The sequence below is a fragment of the Salmo trutta genome, chromosome 14, assembly GCF_901001165.1.
Source record: "Salmo trutta chromosome 14, fSalTru1.1, whole genome shotgun sequence".
Taxonomy (NCBI): domain Eukaryota; kingdom Metazoa; phylum Chordata; class Actinopteri; order Salmoniformes; family Salmonidae; genus Salmo; species Salmo trutta.
In genome coordinates this window covers 58,089,472-58,110,312 of record NC_042970.1, presented here as the reverse complement: position 1 = coordinate 58,110,312, position 20,841 = coordinate 58,089,472, and the positions used below count along the sequence as shown (strand labels likewise).

Genomic DNA, 20,841 nt, shown 5'->3' with positions numbered 1-20,841 from the left:
GATTGTTTTAGCCTACATTGTAGACTGGGTTTAGGCTTGTCTTACCTTATTATCACCCCTAAACCCCCCTGGGAGAATAGACAATTTGCCTTCAATACACATCATCATTCAGGACCCTGGCATGTCTGAGTGATGCAGGTCAAGTGATGATCAGATTAACATGTAAGTAGAATTTGAGTAGAATGCTGTCTGTGTAGAGAGAGTTAGAGCAGCTAAAGGGGGCTCAATCCTATATGATCCTGTGGTGCAGAGGCAAGTGCTCTACTCCCTGCACCTACGGGACTTGAGCGTCAGCAGTAGAGCACTCACATATGCCGTGCTACACATGTATCAAGACAATTATGTGTTGCGCAAAAGTACTGTGCATGTAGTAGGCTAGGCTATATTGATCAGTCAGACAGGATGCAGATGTAAAAATCTAAACAAATAGTTTAGGTGTATAAACGCAATAACCCTACCCTCCAAGCCTCTAAACATTACACGGCAAGCAAAGGAGTATAGAGTCCACTATCATTTGGTCAACCAATAGCCTACGTATAGCCTTGTCTACACTGTGCAAAATCAGGAAAGCTCTCTCTTAAAAACACATGAACTGTGCACTAAAATCCGAATGCATTGTTGGTCTACAGCACACAGTACACTGTACCATGACCTGCAAGGCATCAATGTTGCATAATTCTACATACATTTTCCTGTCGCAGTTGTATTTACACAGACCTTAGCTCCAAATCAAACATATACAACTATCTCAAGTCAGTAGGAGTAGTCATGTCTGACGCAACAGCATGGAATGATGTTGCTGGCAGGTTTGAGTTGAGTGAAAGCTGTGTGAGGTTAAGCTAGGAGTTAGGCCTACATTAAGGAATTTAACTCTGGATAAGATCCCATGTGATATCAGAAAGAAATAGGTATGAGGGGTTGCGTTGCAAAGACAGGTGGCAGTCCTTGTGAAATATCAAAATGTGTAAGCTCAACGATGGACGAATGCCTCACCCAAGCAAAATAACATTTGCCCTATTGAATAAAAGGTACATGCAGTACAAGTTTTTGTGAAAGCAAGTAGAGCTTTTTTGAAAGAAAACCTAAAATCATGAGGGAGGCCCTCCTAATCTTTTTTAATCCAAACTGAGATGAATAGTAGCCAGATCATGGCTAGGCTAACTCTTAGAGAATCTTAAGTGATGAGCAATTGTGGTTGATCTTGCCTATTCAAAGACTAATACAAAAAAAGGTTGGCCTAATATTTAATAAAGGGCCTAATCTTTTATATAATTTAAGTAGCCTAATCTTTAACAACATAGGTGCTATTGCGTTCTCAGCATTGGCCAGTTTTGGTCTCTGACCTCCTCCCTATAGGCTATTTCATTGTCGTCGGTGAACAGGCCTACTACTGTTGTGTCGTCTGCAAACTTAATGATGGTGTTGGAGTCGTGCTTGGCTACCCTGTCATGGGGAAACAGGGAGTACAGGAGGGGACTAAGCACGCACCCATGAGGGGCCCAGGTGTTTTCAGGATCAGTGTGGCAGTTGTGTTGTTACCTACATTTACATTTACGTCATTTAGCAGACGCTCTTATCCAGAGCGACTTACAAGTTGGTGCATTCACCTTATGATATCCAGTGGAACAACCACTTTACAATAGTACATCTATATCTTTTTTGGGGGTGGGAGGGATAGGATTACTTTATCCTATCCCAGGTATTCCTTAAAGAGGTGGGGTTTCAGCTGTCTCCGGAAGGTGGTGATTGACTCCGCTGTCCTGGCGTCGTGAGGGAGCTTGTTCCACCATTGGGGTGCCAGAGCAGCGAATAGTTTTGACTGGGCTGAGCGGGAACTGTGCTTCCGCAGAGGTAGGGAGGCAAGCAGGCCAGAGGTGGATGAACGCAGTGCCCTTCTTTGGGAGGAGGGACTGATCAGAGCCTGAAGGTACAGAGGTGCCGTTCCCCTCACAGCTCCGTAGGCAAGCACCATGGTCTTGTAGCAGATGCGAGCTTCAACTGGAAGCCAGTGGAGTGTGCGGAGGAGCGGGGTGACGTGCGAGAACTTGGGAAGGTTGAACACCAGACGGGCTGCGGCGTTCTGGATGAGTTGTAAGGGTTTAATGGCACAGACAGGGAGCCCCGCCAGCAGCAAGTTGCAGTAATCCAGACGGGAAATGACAATTACCTGGATTAGGACCTGCGCCGCTTTCTGTGTAAGGCAGGGTCGTACTCTGCGAATGTTGTAGAGCATGAACCTACAGGATCGGGTCACCGCCTTGATGTTAGCTGAGAACGACAGGGTTGTCCAGGGTCACGCCAAGGCTCTTAGCACTCTGGGAGGAGGACACAATGGAGTTGTCAACCGTGATGGCGAGATCATGGAACGGGCAGTCCTTCCCCGGGAGGAAGAGCAGCTCCGTCTTGCCGAGGTTCAGCTTGAGGTGATGATCCGTCATCCACACTGATATGTCTGCCAGACATGCAGAGATGCGATTCGCCACCTGGTTATCAGAAGGGGGAAAGGAGAAGATTAATTGTGTGTCGTCTCCATAGCAATGATAGGAGAGACCATGTGAGGATATGACAGAGCTAAGTGACTTGGTGTATAGCGAGAATAGGAGAGGGCCTAGAACTGAGCCCTGGGGGACACCAGTGGTGAGAGCACGTGGTGCGGAGATGGATTCTCGCCACGCCACCTGGTTGGAGCGACCTGTCAGGTAGGATGCAATCCAAGAGTGAGCCTTGCCGGAGATGCCCAACTCGGAGAGGGTGGAAAGGAGGATCTGATGGTTCACAGTATCAAATGCAGCAGATAGGTCTAGAAGGATGAGAGCAAAGGAGAGAGAGTTAGCTTTAGCAGTGCGGAGAGCCTCCGTGACACATTCTCGCCACGCCACCTGGTTGGAGCGACCTGTCAGGTAGGATGCAATCCAAGAGTGAGCCTTGCCGGAGATGCCCAACTCGGAGAGGGTGGAAAGGAGGATCTGATGGTTCACAGTATCAAATGCAGCAGATAGGTCTAGAAGGATGAGAGCAAAGGAGAGAGAGTTAGCTTTAGCAGTGCGGAGAGCCTCCGTGACACAGAGAAGAGCGGTCTCAGTTGAATGGCCAGTCTTGAAACCTGACTGATTTGGATCAAGAAGGTCATTCTGAGAGAGATAGCAAGACAGCTGGCCAAGGACGGCACGCTCAAGAGTTTTGGAGAGAAAAGAAAGAAGGGATACTGGTCTGTAGTTGTAGACATCGGAGGGATCGAGTGTAGGTTTTTTGAGAAGGGGTGCAACTCTTGCTCTCTTGAAGACGGAAGGGACGTAGCCAGCGGTCAAGGATGAGTTGATGAGCGAGGTGAGGTAGGGGAGAAGGTCTCCGGAAATGGTCTGGAGAAAAGAGGAGGGGATAGGGTCAAGCGGGCAGGTTGTTGGGCGGCCGGCCATCACAAGTCGCAAGATTCATCTGGAGAGAGAGGGGAGAAAGAGGTCAAAGCATAGGGTAGGGCAACGTGAGCAGGACCAGCGGTGTCGTTTGACTTAACAAACCTACCCTTACCACCTGGGGGCGGCCCGTCAGGAAGTCCAGGATCCAGTTGCAGATGGAGGTGTTTAGTCCCAGGGTCAGCACTATGGTGTTGAACGCTGAGCTGTAGTCAATAAACAACAAGTCAGAATAAGATCGTCTGCTAAATTACCAAAATGTAAATGTACATTTGTATGCAAAGGCCTGTTCTTTGTCATCTAGGAAATTTTATCAGTTTAAACTTAGGCTACCAGATATGTCAGCAGATATGTCCTACAGTATTTAGACCCAATTGAATTAAGATATTGTGCAAAAACACACTGTCAATCTTCTTTACAAAATATGATTGAGGGTTCAAATGAGAACCACTAAGCTTGAGCTCCAGCTGAAGATAGTGGGGTTATTTTGAAGAATAATTTAGGCTACTGTCATGTTAGGCTAATTATTATTGCTGATGACAAGCATACCCATAACATCATGCAGTCACCACCATGATTGAAATTATGAAGAATGGTACTCAGGGATGTGTATCGTTGGATTTGCCCCAAACAAAATGATTTGTATTCAGGGCAAAAAGCTTATTTCTTTTCACTCTGTAATTTATGTTAGTATTGTGGAGTAACAACAATGTTATTGATCCATCCTCTGTTATCGCCAAACTGCCTGTCGGCCCACCTGTCTGTATCGGTTTGGTTGTCTGCCTAACTGCCTGCCTATCTGTGTCTGTCTGTCTGTCTGTCTGTCTGATTACAGGAAGTGACTTAATTTGGGGTCATAGGATAGCGTTAAAAAGGTTTAATCTTCCCATATTGTACATATTTGTAACCAGGGGGACTGTCATGACCTGGCATATGAAATTTGAAGTCAATAGACCCAAAATTATTTTTTACCTCCATTGGACACAATGTTCTTGCAGTTCTAGAAACTAAGAGCCTTGTTATGAATTATTGAATGAATTCTGAAAATAAATACTGTCTGTCTGCCAGCCTACCTAACTGTTTGCCTGTTTCTCTGCCTGGCTGTGTCTGTCTGTCTGCTTGTCTAACTGCCTGTCTGCCTGTGTCTGTTTGTCTGTGTCTGTCTGTGTCTGTTTGTCTGTGAGAGTGAGAGGAGGGGGAGGCAAGGAAAAAGGAGGCAGCGAGAATGGAGGGGGAGGAGAGAGAAGGAGGGTGAGAGATGAGAGGAGGGGAGGGAAAGAAGGAGGGAGAGAAAATGAAGGGGGATGAGGGAGAGAAAGAAGGGGAGAGTGAGGAAGGGGGAGAGAGGGAGGGGTAGAGGGTGAAGGAGGGAGGGAGGGGGAGAGAGAGGACGGAGGGAAGAGAGTCAACAGACAGACAGAGGTGGGAGAGAGAGAGATGAGAGGAGGGGGAGGCAGGGAAAGGAGGGAGAGAGAATGGATGGGGAGGGAGGAGAAAGAAGGGGAGAGTGAGGGAAGGGGACGGTGAGGGAGAGAGAGGGTGAAGGAGGGATGGGGAGAGAGATAAGGTCGAAAAGAGGGAGATGAGGAGGTCGAGGGAGGGAAAGAAGAAAGTAGAGAGAATCGAGGGGGATGAGGGAGAGAGAGAGAGAGAGAAAGGGGAGAGTGAGTTAGAGAGGGGAGAGAGAGAGAGACAGAGAGGGTGAGAGAGAGGGGAGTGAAAGAGGAGGGAGAGAGAAGAGAATGAGTGTGGATAACAAGGAGGAAGCACTTTGCAAAAATGGTCTATACCAGGAGATATCTTTACATGACACAGTTTTGAAATTCTGGAGCAGGGGTTCCCAAACATTTTCACTCAGGCCCCCCTTGCAGCATTGGGGAACATCCCACTGCCTGAGCGCTTGTGCGCCACGTCTATTTTTACACATTTTGTCATGGGGTGCAGATAAAATGTTGCAGTTAGAAAGCTCAAATTGTGCTGTTTAAAGCTATTTTTCTTGCAATTCTATACATTTTGTCATGTTTAATGTGCATTCATGTTATATTTGAGTGACTCGAAAATTACTACAAAATATGTGGGCTAAAAAACCTAGCAAAACAATGTTAGCTCACATGGGCTAGTTGATCTGGACATTTCTATGAATAGCTCTCTAAAGGTATGCAATGACTGACATGACAAGACGAAAGCTGATGATGCACTACCCAATTTCGAAAATTGCACCTTGTGCATTCCACTATTACAACTTTTAAGAGTAAGATGAAAGCCGGACTGAGTTGGGGGGGGGGGCTCTCGCTCCACAGTTTGGGAACCACTGTTCTAGAGAATACAGACCATTTCCAATGCATATTTTGAGTTTTGTGGACATGCACCATATGCTGACAAATTCTGAATCCAGATGCGTATTTTAGATATATATAATATTACTCAGAATATCACATTTCCTGATATGGACTTGAAAATAAAAGAAACCTTAACCTGACAACAAATGAGATATTGGCAAAACAAACTAACAGTTAAAACTAGGTAAATAAATAAACATATCTAGCAATGGCACAATGAAGTCACAGTCAATTGTGTGGCGACAACGGTTTCTCAGAATCGTATCCTTCTAACCCACAGTCCTCTCAGCACATTCAAGACATGAAACTTCTCTTGGCTGAGGTCCATATCCAGATCTTGATACGCTAAAGCACATTTTCTGGTGGATTTCTGAGTTTTCAGTACATGCTGAATAATTTGACAATGTGAAATCCCTATTTTTCTTACATGCACAAATCATTTGTGGATTCCCTCCGGACATAATATATGGATGGCATGGCCGGATATTGACTCATTAGACATAAGCTTATGTGGACAACTTATTTAAAAAAGAAAAAACTGACAGTAGGCCTACATAGTATATTTGTGACTCGTTTCAGGAAACTAGGCATATGTCGCACGTCACTACTTCACAGGAGAGCCATTTCAATGTAAAAATTCGTTTTTTTGCAGAAATGCCTTCTGGAACATGTAAACTTTCATGTGCCTTAATTACAAACTTGTATGCCATCTGTAAATATGAATACAATTGTTAAGTTACGAGCCTAGTTGGTTTAGCCATGGAAAAAGACAGGAACCTTTCCGCTAGCCATGATTGACTGAGATAATGTCCAGAGATGAGTTTGGATTGGTCTGCCATGTAGCACGCTTCTGTCTATAACATGAGCTGGTCAGTATGTGTAGGTAATCCTTTCTAACACAGATTTTTTTATATATCACATAGTAGAACTGCAAAAGTGTTTCTCTCCACTTTCTGGAGAACCGAGTTTTGAAATCAGTGGAATGTCCAGTGGAATTAGAGTATGATAGCGAAGGAGATGGGGAAAATGATGGTGTTTGACTGCAAATATGCAGAGGGAGTCGAAAAGAGAAAACACAGAAGGCTGTTGAATAAAACACGTCTCCAGATTACATCTTCAAACTTCAAACATCTTCAAACCATGGCATCCGTGACAGAGAAGGAGAAGTGTCCATCCATGTATACAGGTAAGATAGTCTAGCTAGCTACATTTTCAGATATTACATGTTTCTAATTTTGTCAGAAAGTCATTTTTATTTCAATTTAAAACATACTTTTAGCTAGCTAGCTCACTTTAGCTGGCTGTCTCACTAGCTAACATTACGTGTATGATCTGTGTAGTAATATTATTCATATTTCAGAGCTATTTGCATTGCTAGTTATAGCCTAATGTTAGCTCGCAAACACTGAACCTGGTTTGTTAGTTACATGCAGATTCATGCAGGGTAGTAACTTTATGAGTTGGAATTATGGTCGATTGTTTAGCTATCTAGCTACATGTCTAAACAAAAGCCTCCACTATGCAAGTTACCATTTCAATACAATGTTCATGATGTCACTGCAACAGCTGTTGATAGACGTAGCTGGTAAATTCACAGAATAACTGACCAATTTACAAACGCTCAACACCTGTAGAGTATGGCCGGTGTCAGTAAACGTTGGCAAAAAAAAGTAATTCAATTGTTGCCAGCAGCACAGTAGTCACCAATGCTCTGGATAACATGGAAACAGCCTAACCAGCTCTGCTAGGGCAAGTAAAATGGTCAGAGTGAGCTGTTCTCTCATTTGTGTCTGGAAGTGGCTAGCAAGTTAGCCAGTTAGCTTGGGTGCTTGACTGCTGTTGTTAGGTCTGAACACTTGGATCAACCCGAATCCTCAGTCATACGTCCAGTGTGCGCTCTCAACGCTCAGAGAGCGAAACGCTCTGAATTTACGAATGGACAATCTGACAACTCTCTGAGTTTACCAACACCCAGAGCGCACTCTGGCACTCCAGATTGAATTTACAAACACACCCGTAGTATAAACCAGCCTTTAGTTATGAAATCTTTGGTTGTTTAGTACATGGCCTCACATGTAAATCCTTAAAGAGATGGGTGGGGCTAAGGCTTAAGAGTGTGTGAACGATGCTGAATGGGTGTAGACAAAGAAGACGTCCCCAGTAGGTTTACTAAAACATTCAAGGGCCATTTTATCAAAAGGGAGGTTACGGGCCTCACGAGCGTCACTACAGATCCGGGTTCGATCCCTGGCTATGTCGCAGCCGGCCGCGACCGGGAGACTCATGAAACGGCATACAATTGGCCCAGCGTCGTCCAGGTTAGTGGAGGGTTTGGCCGGCTGGGATGTCATTGTCCCATCACGCTCTAGCGACTTCTTGTGGTGGCGGGGCACATTTACGCTGACTTCAGGTCGCCAGCTGTACAGTGTTTCCTTCGACCCATGGTTCGGCTAGCTTCCGGGTTAAGCGAGCAGTGTGTCAAGAAGCAGTGCGGCTTGACGGGTCGTGTTTCGGAGGTAACATGGCTCTTGACCTTCGCCTCTCCCGAGTCCGTAGGGGAGTTGCAGCGATGGGACAAGACTGTAACTACCAATTGGATATCACGAAATTGGGGAGAAAAAAGGGGTACAGGTACAACAACAAAAAAGTGAGGTTACAAGTTTATCAACTTTCAGAGCAGAATTAATTTCCCATTGTTCCTCAACTGTAGTATATGATTTTCAATTTTCTAGATCCGAGTCTCAACTTTTATCCAATGTAAAAAACTCAATTTCAAATTTTGCTACATAAGACCGAATCGAGCTGGTAGGTCTGATTTACAATGCACATGCTCTTGACTGAGGTCCATATCGGGATCTTGATATGCTTTTTGCTATGCTAAATAATGACAAAAATATTTGTTTTATTGGATGACTTTATTATTTTATTCCAAGTCATCATTTCATCTCTATAGAGCTGCTGCCTATTGCTGTCTGACAAAATCAAAAAAACATTGTTCTTCAAAGTAAATAAGGTATACTTTTAAGACTGCTGAATACCAACTATCAATCACTTAGATCATGTATTTTTAGGTAGGGGTGTTCTGAGTACTCGGACAAAACGAGTATCATAATATTCAGCATTTTCCAAATAGGTTTATGACAGGAGTATTTTTTGTAATTATCCGTGATCGGGAAAAAGTTATTTTCAGCTGCCTGCACATATCTCTCTCACTCAAGCGGTGTGAAGCGCTGTGTGCTCCAAAAAACTATTGGCTACTTCTTCTGTCTGTAAAGAAACTTGCGGAGTATTTGTTGAGCCTGCTGCAACAATTGGATTAGAACCAGCTGCTCTGTCTGCTCTCCTTTCCCCAGATAGACACACTGCAGCTGTTTCAATCACTCACTCACTCACTCAGTCTCAGAGCACAAGTCTCCCCTTCTCCAAACATCATGTATGAATCAGAATCAGTAGCTAGTCATTGTTGTTCAATCTACTTATTTTCTGTAGATTTTGCTGAGGCCATGTGGTTGTTTTTGTCTGTCTACTTGATGTTATTTAGTAGGCCTACTTTGTCTGTCCATATTATTATTCCATTGCTGAAGACGTCTGTCGTTATGTTGTGGTCCATGCCCATGCTTCTTACTATTATTATTATTTTATGTATCTTTATTAAAGAAATGTAAGGGGTAGATCAGCTTTAATATTGCATATAGATTTTGGCTTCCATCAACGTAATCATTTCCAATCCCACATATATTTTTTGTTTGGGGTCACTTAGAAATGTCCTTTTTTTGAAAGAAAAGGCATACAGAGGCCTATTATCAGCAACCATCACTCCTGTGTCCAATGACACGTTGTGTTAGCTAATCCAAGTTTATCATTTTAAAAAGCTAACTGATCATTAGAAAACCCTTTGCAATTATGTTAGCACAGCTGAAAACTGTTGTTCTGATTAAAGAAGAAATAAAACTGGCCTTCTTTAGACTAGTTCAGTATCTGGAGCATCAACATTTGTGGGTTCGATTACAGGCTCAAAATGGCCAGAAACAAATAACTTTCTTCTGAAACTCATCAGTTTATTCTTGTTCTGCGAAATTTAGGCTATTCCATGCGAGAAATTACCAAGAAAATTAAGAACTCGTACAACGCTGTGTACTACTCCCTTCACAGAACAGAGCAAACTGGCTCTAACCAGAATAGAAAGAGGAGTGGGAGGCCCGGTGCACAACTGAGCAAAAGGACAAGTACATTAGAGTGTCGAGTTTGAGAAACAGATGCCTTGCAAGTCCTCAACTGACAGCTTCATTAAATAGTACCCGCAAAACACCAGTCTCAATGTCAACAGTGAAGAGGCAACTCAGGGATGCTGGCCTTCTAGGGGGGGGCACACGGGGAGATTGGCAGAGTCAGGGTTCAGACCTGAGCCAACTCCCCGTGCTTACCGTGGGGAGCATGTGACCAGTCGGGCACCGTGTTATGCGGTGAAGCGCACTGTATCTTTAGTGCGCATTCACAGCCCGGTGTGCTCGTTGCCAGCGCCCCGCATTTGCCGGGCTAGAGTGAGCATTCAGCCAGGAAGGGTGGTGCCAGCTCAGTGCTCCTGGTCTCCAGTACGGCTCCTCAGTCCAGGATATCCTACGCCGGCTCCACGCACTGTGTCGCCAGTGCGCATTCACAGCCCAGTGCGTCCTGTGCTAGCGCCCCGCATTTGCTGGGCGAAAGTAAGCATCCAGCCAGGACGGGTTGTGGCAGCTCTACGCTCGAGACCTCCGGTGCGCCTCCATGGCCCAGTATATCCTGTACCTGCCCCACGCACCCGGCCTCCAGTGAGTCTATCCAGCCTGGAACGCCCTGTGCCTGCTCCTCACACTTGCCCTGAGGTGAGTGTTACCAGTCTGGCGCCACCTGTGCCAGCCCCATACATCAGGCCTCCAGTGCGCCTGTCCAGTCCGGTGTGTCCTGTTCCTGCTCTCCGCACTCGCCCTGAGGTGCGTGTTACCAGTCTGGCGCCACCTGTGCCAGCCCCACGCATCAGGCCTCCAGTGCGCCTTCCCAGTCCAGAGCTTCCGGCGACAGTTCCCAGTCCAGAGCTTCCGGCGAGATTTCCCAGTCCAGACCTTCCGGCGACAGTGCCCAGTCCAGAGCTTCTGGCGACAGTTCCCAGTCCAGAGCTTCCTGAGACGGCCCACAGTCCAGAACCTCCTGAGACGGCCCACAGTCCGGAACCTCCTGAGACGGCCCACAGTCCGGAACCTCCTGAGACGGCCCCCAGTCCGGAGCCTCCAGCGACGGCCCCCAGTCCGGAACCTCCTGAGACGGCCCCCAGTCCGGAGCCTCCAGCGACGGCCCCCAGTCCGGAGCCTTCTGAGACGTCCCCTAGTCTGGAGCCTCCTGAGATGATTGGCAGTCCGGAGTCTCCAGCGGCTGTCTGCAGTCCGGAGTCTCCAGTGGCGGTCTGCAGTCCAGAGTCTCCAGCGGCGGTATGCAGTCCAGAGTCTCCAGCGGGGGTTACCAGTTCAGAGTCTCCAGCGGGGGTTACCAGTTCAGAGCCTCTGGCGATGATCCATGGTCCGGTGACACAAAAGTGGAGGGATCAGCTGGCGAAGCGGGGGCTATGCCCCGAACCGGAGCTGCCTCCTATGCTGGCGGATAAGCAGGATGAGAGGGTTCTTCGTCCCGCACCAGAACCGCCACCGACATTAGATACCCACCCTAACCCTCCCTTTTTTTCAGATTTTGCGTTCGGAGTCCGCACCTTTGGGGGGGGTTACTGTCACGTCCTGACCATAGAAAGCTTTTATTTTCTATGGTAGAGTAGGTCAGGGAGTGACAGGGGGTTTTGCCTAGTTTATATTTTCTATGTTGTCTGGTTCTAGTTTCTGTTTTTCTATGTTGTTTTTTTGGGGATGATCTCCAATTAGAGGCCATCGTTGTCTCTAAAAAATACATTTTGAGTGATTCTGTTTTTTTCTCTGTATTGAACTTTTTTCATCGGTGTCTGAATCTGTCATCAAAATTATTCAGGTCATCGTTGGTCATCGTTGTTAGTTAGCCAGGTCATCGTTGTCTCTAATTGGGGATCATATTTAGTAGTTTTTTCCACCTGGGTTTGTGGGAGATTATTTTGAGGTAGTGTATGTTGCACCTCTTCTTCACGGTTTGTTATTTTGTTTAGTAGTTTATTTGTATGTCTTGCATAGTTTCACAGTTTAAATAAAATGTGGAACGATACACGCGCTGCGCCTTGGTCTTCCTTGAACGACGATCGTGAAACCAATTTCACACATATATTATTTAGCATATGTAAAGACAAGACTAAATGAAGAATAGACTAATGAGTGACAATATTATCACGTGGGAATGATGCCCAGCATGTGTAGTAAGGCAAGAAACAGCACATACCTTTTTTTGAGACTTTTTCTAATCATAGTCACGCACCTCATGTAGCCTAGCCCATGATTAGGTTTGTATCACAACTAAAGTGTCACGCCCTGGCCATAGAGAGGTTTTTGTTCTCTATTTTGGTTAGGCCAGGGTGTGACTAGGGTGGGAATTCTATGTTCCGTTTTCTATGTTTTGTGTATTTCTTTGATTTGTTTTGGCCGGGTATGGCTCTCAATCAGGGACAACTGTCTATCGTTGGTAGCCTTTTCCCACAGGGTTTTTGTGGGTAGTTGTTTTCTGTCTTGTGTTTTTCACCTGACAGAGCTGTTGCACTTTGTTTTTGATTCAGTGTTCAGTACTAATAAACACGATGAACACGTACCACGCTGCACCTTGGTCCTCTCCTTGCAACAACCGTTACATAAAGTGGCATAAATACTTCTTAAAATTAAGCACACTAATCCCCTTTACAACCAGTGTGGAGCCTAACTGGCTTACTGTACATAGGCGGCGCGTGAGTTTCGGGAAGATAATTTTCACCATAAAAAGGGACTTTTATAATAAAGCATTACATGCATAATCACATTTGTGGTCACTTTTGAGAATGGTGTTTTCCCGCTAATTGATTGCATTTTGGAACATTCACGCTTATAGCCTACTGCCATTTGCACATTACTGCGTTCATAATGTGAAGAAATAGCGTAATAGTTTAGCAACATTTTAAGCAAAACGTTCTGATCTGTTGCATCAGCCTCATTGCTTTTAAAATGTTTTTTGGGATGCAAGTGGCTGTATTCATTTGGGATCTATCCCATCCCACAACTGTCCCAGAGTATGTTTAGAATATTTATTTCTCGCACAGAAGGACAAGTTGACCATGAAGGCCTGATTCACACAGTCTTCTCTGAACAGTTGATGTTGAGATGTGTCTGTTACTTGAACTCTGTGAAGCATTTATTTGGCCTGCAATGCCAAGAGTGTGCAAAGCTGTCATCACACAAAGGGTGGCCATTTGAAGAATCTCAAATATAAAATATATTTTAATTTGACACTTTTTTGCTTACTACATTTCATAGTTTTGATGACTTCACTATTATTTTACAATTTAGAAAATAGTAAAAATAAAGAAAAACCCTTGAATGAGTAGGTGCTCTAAAACTTTTGACCAGCACACAAACTCTTCTTAACTGTTTCGGCTAGGAAGCATGCGGACACCTTTAGAAGTAAAAGTGCCTGGAAGATTGTTTTGGAGTTCAAAAAATTGTCACACTGGGAACCTTTCAAGTTCAAAAAAGTTCCTTTAGGAACCCCTCTGAAAAATGGTCTTTGTGGACCCCCCTTTTTGTGATGGGAGGTGTTTAATTTGGCACTTTTAAAATAATATATTGTAGAGGTGGCAGCCTATCAGAAGATTGGAGGCATCGCTTTCACACAGTTCTTTTTGGCCACCTGTTAGAGTAAATATAATTGTTAAGTTTGTACACTGCAAATGTACATTTTCCTTGAATATTATTGCATATTACACATTCTAATATTGTAGTAATAATTAACATTGCTGATTACATAGAGTAATAAAGTGGTACTATTCCAACTTTGCATAGGACCTTGAGGAACTCATACACCTCAGTAAGTCTCATTGAATCTACAAAATTGTCAGTTTTCAACCTTAACATGTGATGACAATACAACAGAAAAGATGAACAGGAATGACATTTACTCCCATGGGTGACCTAAAAAGATCTATCTGAAAGCCAAGGTCCTACTAAGCCATGCCTCCAGTCCAGGGTTCCTCCAGTTCCTCTACTATAGGTGTTTTGGCGTTACTCTGGACCCTGATCTCTCTTTTGACGAACATATCAAGACTGTTTCAAGGACAGCTTTTTTCCATCTACGTAACATTGCAAAAATCAGAAACCTTCTGTCCAAAAATGATGCAGAAAAATGTATTACGATGCTTTTGTCACTTCTAGGTTAGACTACTGCAATGCTCTACTTTCCGGCTACCCGGATAAAGCACTAAACAAACTTCAGTTAGTGCTAAACACGCCTGCTAGAATCTTGACTAGAACCAAAACCTTTGGTTATATTACCCCAGTGCTAGCCTCTCTACACTGGCCTCCTGTTAAGGCAAGGAAGGGCTGATTTCAAGATTTTACTGCTAACCTACAAAGTATTACATGGGCTTGCTCCTACCTATCTTTCCGATTTGGTCCTGCTGTACATACCTACACGTACACTACGGTCACAAGACGCAGGCCTCCTAACTTTCCCTAGAATTTTGAAGCAAACAGCTGGAGGCAGGGCTTTCTCCTATAAGAGCTCCATTTTTATGGAATGGTCTGCCAACCCATGTGAGAGACGCAGACTCGGTCTCAACCTTTAAGTCTTTATTGAAGACTCATCTCTTCAGTAGGTCCTACGATTGAGTGTAGTCTGGCCCAGGAGTGTGAAGGTGAACGGAAAGGCACTGGAGCAACGAACTGCCCTTGCTGTCTCTGCCTGGCCGTTTCCCCTCTCTCCACTGGGATTCTCTGCCTCTAACCCTATTACAGGGGCTGAGTCACTGGCTTACTGGTGCTCTTCCATGCCGTCTCTAGGAGGGGTGCGTCACTTGAGTGGGTTGAGTCACTGACGTGATCTTCCTGTCTGGGTTGGCGCCCCCCCTTGGATTGTGCCGTGGCGGAGATCTTTGTGGGCTATACTCGGCCTTGTCTCAGGACGATAAGTTGGTGGTTAAAGATATGCCTCTAGTGGTGTGGGGGCTGTACTTTGGCAAAGTGGGTGGGGTTATATCCTGCCTGTTTGGCCCTGTCTGGGGGTATCGTCGGATGGGGCCACAGTGTCTCCCGACCCCTCCTGTCTCAGCCTCCAGTATTTATGCTGCAGTAGTTTGTGTCGGGGGGCTAGGGTCAGTCTGTTATATCTGGAGTATTTCTCCTGTCTTATCCGGTGTCCTGTGTGAGTTTAAGAATGCTCTCTCTAATTCTCTCTCTCTCTTTCTCTCTTTCTTTCTCTCTCTTGGAGGACCTGAGCCCTAGCACCATGCCTCAGGACTACCTGGCCTGATGATTCCTTGCTGTCCCCAGTCCATCTGGCCATGCTGCTGCTCCAGTTATAACTGTTCTGCCTGCGGCTATGGAACCCTGACCCATTCACCGGACATGCTACCTGTCCCAGACCTGCTGTTTTCAACTCTCTAGAGACAGCAGGAGCGGTAGAGATACTCTGAATGATCGGCTATGAAAAGCCATCTGACATTTACTCCTGAGGTGCTGACCTGTTGCACCCTCGACAACCACTGTGATTATTGTTATTTGACCATGCTGGTCATCTATGAACATTTTAACATCTTGGCCATGTTCTGCTACAATCTCCACCTGGAAAAGCCAGAAGAGGACTGGCCACCCCTCATAGCCTGGTTCCTCTCTAGGTTTCTTCCTAGGTTCTGGCCTTTCTAGGGAGTTTTTCCTAACCACCATGCTTCTACACCTGCATTGCTTGCTGTTTGTGGTTTTAGGCTGGATTTCTGTACAGTACTTTGAGATATCAGCTGATGTAAGAAGGGCTTTATAAATACATTTGGTTTGATTTCTCCTCACTGAACAGGCACTTTCCTTTTTGTAGAAATGTGTCACTGACTTCTGTATATCTGGTCACATTTCTTTTGTCAAGCTGGATTTTATCATTTGAGGAGATAAGTAGGAAACAGAGTTAAAATGGTACTAAAGTACTCATATCAGACAATATCCATCCTACTCTTTTTTAACTTCAGTGGCTAGTTGGCCAGCATGAAAGCAGACCAGACACAACCACTGTCATATATTTAAATGCTGAGCTTTTAATCACATGCTGAGAGTGCACCAAAAAGGGGAAATGAAATGTGGCCAATTGACAAGAAACAAAAGTTGTTTCAAACATAATATAATTTGTGTGAGTAACAGACAATGCCAACTGTGAGCTTTTGAATTCTCTAATGTTAGAGGGAATTAGTCATGTTCAGCCAAAGTAAAATTGGTAATGCTTTTCCCTTCACCTGCATTGCAGAGTCCGGAACACTCCGGAACACTCAAATTAGTACGATATGTTACGTTTGGTATGACAGTAGGTCATACCAAACATACACAAATGCCTAGCAGCCCAAAAGTTGCATGTTTGAATCTCATTTTGGCATTTTGGCTAATTAGAAACTTTGGACTACTTACTACTTTTTAGCTACCTTGCAACCACTTAGCATGTTAGCTAACCCTTCCCTATAACCTTAACACTTTAACCTATCTCCTAACCTTAACCCCTAATCTAACATGGCACATGATACTAAAACAGTTGAACGTAATATATCATACTAAAGAAGTCAAAAGTAATATATCATACTAAAGCAGTCAAATGTAATATATCATACTAAAGTGGTCAAATGTAATATATCTGTCACGGAACACTTTGATAGCAGGAGGGGTGAAGTCTTGCACAGGAGACTGAGGTCCGTGAAAAACACGTTTAATAGTAATTTGAGAAAATGCCGCAACAAGGCAGGGTGCACAAAACAAGGCAGGAGAACAGCTGCCAAAAATACCCAAGGACGGGACGCAGCCCGGCAACCCTAATGCCTAAAACGCGCAGCGTCTAAATGGAAAATATAAATTAACCCCTACGTGCCTAAAAGGCATGACACAAAAAACAATCCTGCAGAAATCCCCAAACGAAACAGACAAACGAAATACCCCCCTAATGACTAACACAAAACAGGTGCAGACTAAACAGACATAACCAAAAGACACAGAAACATAGATCGGTGGCAGCTAGTAGGCCGGCGACGACGACCGCCGAGCCCCGCCCGACCCGGGAGAGGCGCCACCTTCTGTGGACGTTGTGACAATATCAAATTAAAGAAGTCAAACGTAATATATCATACTAAAGCAGTCGAATGTAATATATCATAGTAAACGGTCAAATCAAACTGGTGTATGTACTCATTCTCTCTCTCTCTCTCTCTCTCTCTCTCTCTCTCTCTCTCTCTCTCTCTCTCTACATTACATTTATGGGAAGTATTCTACAATATGCTGTATCACGTTTTATCACTGGCAGAAACACTTTTTTCTTAAGAGCCCTTTCCCTTTAAATCAATTATTAATTAAAACCCCTCATACCGCCTTCGAGAACAATAATAATAATAATAATAATGTGGCAGTCATGTTTTAACTGCTAAAACAAGGATGATAAAAATAGGCCTGGATAGTGGATAAGGAACAACAAACAGTAAGGCCGGGTAGCACCTGCACATTTGTCCTGTATGTGTCCTATGTAATGTGTGGAGGGCTTGCACTGTTTCCAAGTTCCTTGTAAATATATCACACTACAATGTAATCTATACTGAAGAAAAATATAAACGTAACATGCAAAGTGTTGTTGGTCCCATGTTTCATGAGCTAAAGTAAAATATCCCAGAAAGGCTTATTTCTCAAAAATGTTGGGCACCTTGTGCTGGGGACAATAACAGGCCACTCTAAAATGTGCAGTTTTGTCACACAACACAATGCCACAGATGTCTTGTTTTGAGGGAGTGTGCAATTGTTAAATTTGCCCTCCATAATGGAAGAACAGCCCTGGTTTAAGATAATAGTCCCATACTGTGGTAAATACAGCACATAGCCATCTTCAGATGCAGAATCAATATGACTTACTGTATGTGACGTGAGCTGACGTGACATGATGTTTTATTAAGACTGATTATTTCTTGCATCCATGAGCAGGGTTGTTAAACATAGATTGTATCTACTTACAAAGCTTAGCTACTCCGTAGTTGTACTGTCCTCATCTCACCTGTTGTTGGTCATACACTGACGTCATGGAGTTATTGTACTGTTTCTCTCTTTCAATTCAACCACTACACGTAGTCTTATCCCCTTCTCTGAAATACCTCATTTAACAACCTTAGTCAAACCAATAATACACTGCCTTCAGCTCTTGGAGAAGTCCTTGTTGCTTGTGCTGCAGTTTCTCTATTACGCAATTGATTTTTCCTTTGCTAGTTGGTTTTTACATGCTCATGTCACATTTCTTCTTCCCCCTTAAAGAGACAAATGTGTTTTTCAACAACTAGTTAAAGGAGAGAATGTAATGCATATTATTGCTGGCTAAAAAGGTGTTGTTTGCATACCGTAGAAACTTTCCTTTAGCATGCCTAGTTTACGACGACTATGAGTTTTCTTTTACATAGTCAGGCTGTGAAATATTTTCTGATACTCTTGAAGTGCACAAGAAGCGAGAGTCAGATTTTTTTTTTTTACATCACTGTTAAAATTAAATGTGTGACTTGATTTTAAGGAATATTTAATGGTATTTCAACATGTAACAAAATATTATGTAAGGCTCTATCCATGCTAGTACACATGAGCATTCCGAGTGGAAATCATTAACTGGATTGATAAAGATATTGACCATGAGTTTTTGCCCTGGATGAAATAGCTGATTGACTTCAACGTGCAAACAGGAAAACCTTTATTGTACTTCCCTTGAATGAAATTTAAAAAAGCTAATTAAAAGCTCTTACTTCCCAAACATCAGCTATATCAATATTGTGTCACATAACAATATGTGTCATTATAGAGTGATCTGACAAGTCTTAAGTGTTATTGACTGTACGATTGTTTATCCCATGTGTAACTCTGTGTTGTTTTTGTCACACTGCTTTGCTTAATCTTGGCCAGGTCGCAGTTGTAAATGAGAACTTGTTCTAAACTGGCCTACCCGTTAATAAATAAAGGTGAAATAAAAAAAATAAAGTATTGTTGTCAAAAATGTAATTCATGGAGGAAGGATAAAGCTTTATCTCGTTGTATACAACATGTTGCCATATTTTTGATACTTGCTTTAGCTCCCTGTCACAGTCTACTAATGTGCAATCATTATTTTAAAAAATCCATGTAGATGTCAGCTGCAGTTAAACGATATTCAACAATGTATGCTGTGTATATTTACTTGTCTACTGTCACTCACAATAACAGGCGACAATAATTACACATAACCAAACAATAAGACACTACAATGGCAGTAGAGGAAAAGTTACTGAAACATGCAGAATGGAACAATTGTCCATATTATTGATCATTGCTGGTCTGACAAATGTGTTCACATGGTGTGAGAAAGGCTAAACGGTCTAGTTGTGCTTTACTTTGTACTGTTATTCTAAGATAGGTTTTGGTGAGTGTGTGGTCTTTCTAAATATGACAAAATGAGGAAAGATTATGTCTCTAAGTGAGACAAATCCTTTGACTAAAAGTAAATAAACTAAAGGAAAGGTGTAAACACTTACTTGCAATCGTCTGTCAGAACTATGTTCACCGGCGAGCGATGTCTCAACAGCTGAAGTTCAAAGACCAATAGGGCCTTATCGGAAGTGATCTGTGTTCAATGGGAGTGGTAAAAAAGACAGCAACCTCAATAATGACTAATGACTGAAATATTTGCAATACATTATATTTAATCTACCTAGTATGGAATAAATAGAATAGCCCCAAAATTGCAAGCATCAAGTTAAATCAAATGCACCTTGAACACAAATATTGGAAGTTGTTTTAAATATTTAACCAGGTCAGCTAGGGACTCTTCTACTGCATGTCATGCAATCACTAAAACATTCCATTCAACAACTGTCACTCTTTCTCACTTTGTTTTGCCAAATCCTTATTGATGTCAACAGTACATGATTTAAATTAAGTCAAAGTTGTGCGTCCATATATCAAGTTAGGTTTTAGGCTCTCATTTAAAGTCACAATCTGGAATTTTTGTTTCAGCCCAATATGCTGGGAAAATGAATCACATGGCCACTTTCCTGCCATTCGTTTTTGTCCCACGAGCGCAAGAAACCAAGAGAGTTAGCTCGTTAGATTAGTCGTAACAGGAAAAACTGTTGCATTGTGGTACACTAGGAGATCAGCTGGTGGACGAGCCCATTGCCAAATGTGTAGATAGGGTTTGTCATAAAAAAAAAATCTAACTTCTTAATGACAGGCATCTGTTTTACCCAAGAACTTGCAAGTTCATGGAGCCCGACATTGTGAGGAAAATAATATTACGCTAAGGCTGTTCTTCTTCGTCGGTGGCACTATTGTGCCGATTCATGGCAGTTAAAATGCTTTTGAATAGATGCTGGATGCTAAAGAACCAGCTAACACACTTATTATAACAAACTATTTGGATGAAACAGTCTGTGGACCCCAGGAAGAGTAGCTGCTGCTTCAGCAAAAGCTAATGGGGATCCTAATAAAATGCTATAAAACATCCTAGATAAGTCCAAAATATGCTAAACCCTAACCCACTTTAAGCCTTGTTTAAATTAAAATAGCAGACTATTGACTGATTACTAATAAGTTAATAATCAAAGTTCAATAGACAATTCCTAAGATCTCATGATAATCAGCTATTGAAAGTGATTAGGTGGAAGTTTTCGAAACAATGGTCATGTACCCACCCAGTTAGCCAAATGATGGAGTATGAAATAAAGTTTCTTTTTGGTTCTTAGTGAAAGTTGAAAATACGTATTTTAAACAATTGTTTACAGACAGATTATTTCACTTATAATTCAATGTATCACAATTCCAGTGGGTCAGACGTTTACATACACTAAGTTGACTGTGCCTTTAAATCTCTCCCCAGAAAATTCTAAATCTTATGAATATGCTACCACTAATCCTGTCTCTCCCTCTCACTTTATATGCTTTAATGGC

At 43.3% G+C, this 20,841-nt stretch overlaps 1 protein-coding gene across 4 annotated transcripts in view; it reads right to left on the bottom strand.

Annotated features, from left to right (window-relative positions):
* LOC115208444 (equilibrative nucleoside transporter 1-like) overlaps positions 1-19,556 on the bottom strand; it is a 58,732-nt gene extending 39,176 nt beyond the window's left edge. The window contains exon 1 of one of the 4 annotated variants that reach the window (XM_029776503.1): positions 19,428-19,556. The gene's annotated coding sequence lies outside the window, so the exon portion shown is untranslated. Of the gene's footprint in view, positions 1-3,522; positions 3,564-17,935; positions 18,238-19,427 lie in introns of those variants that run through there. The other 3 variants (XM_029776505.1, XM_029776504.1, XM_029776506.1) reach the window with 3 other exon arrangements.
* Between the last annotated feature and the right edge of the window lie 1,285 nt (positions 19,557-20,841).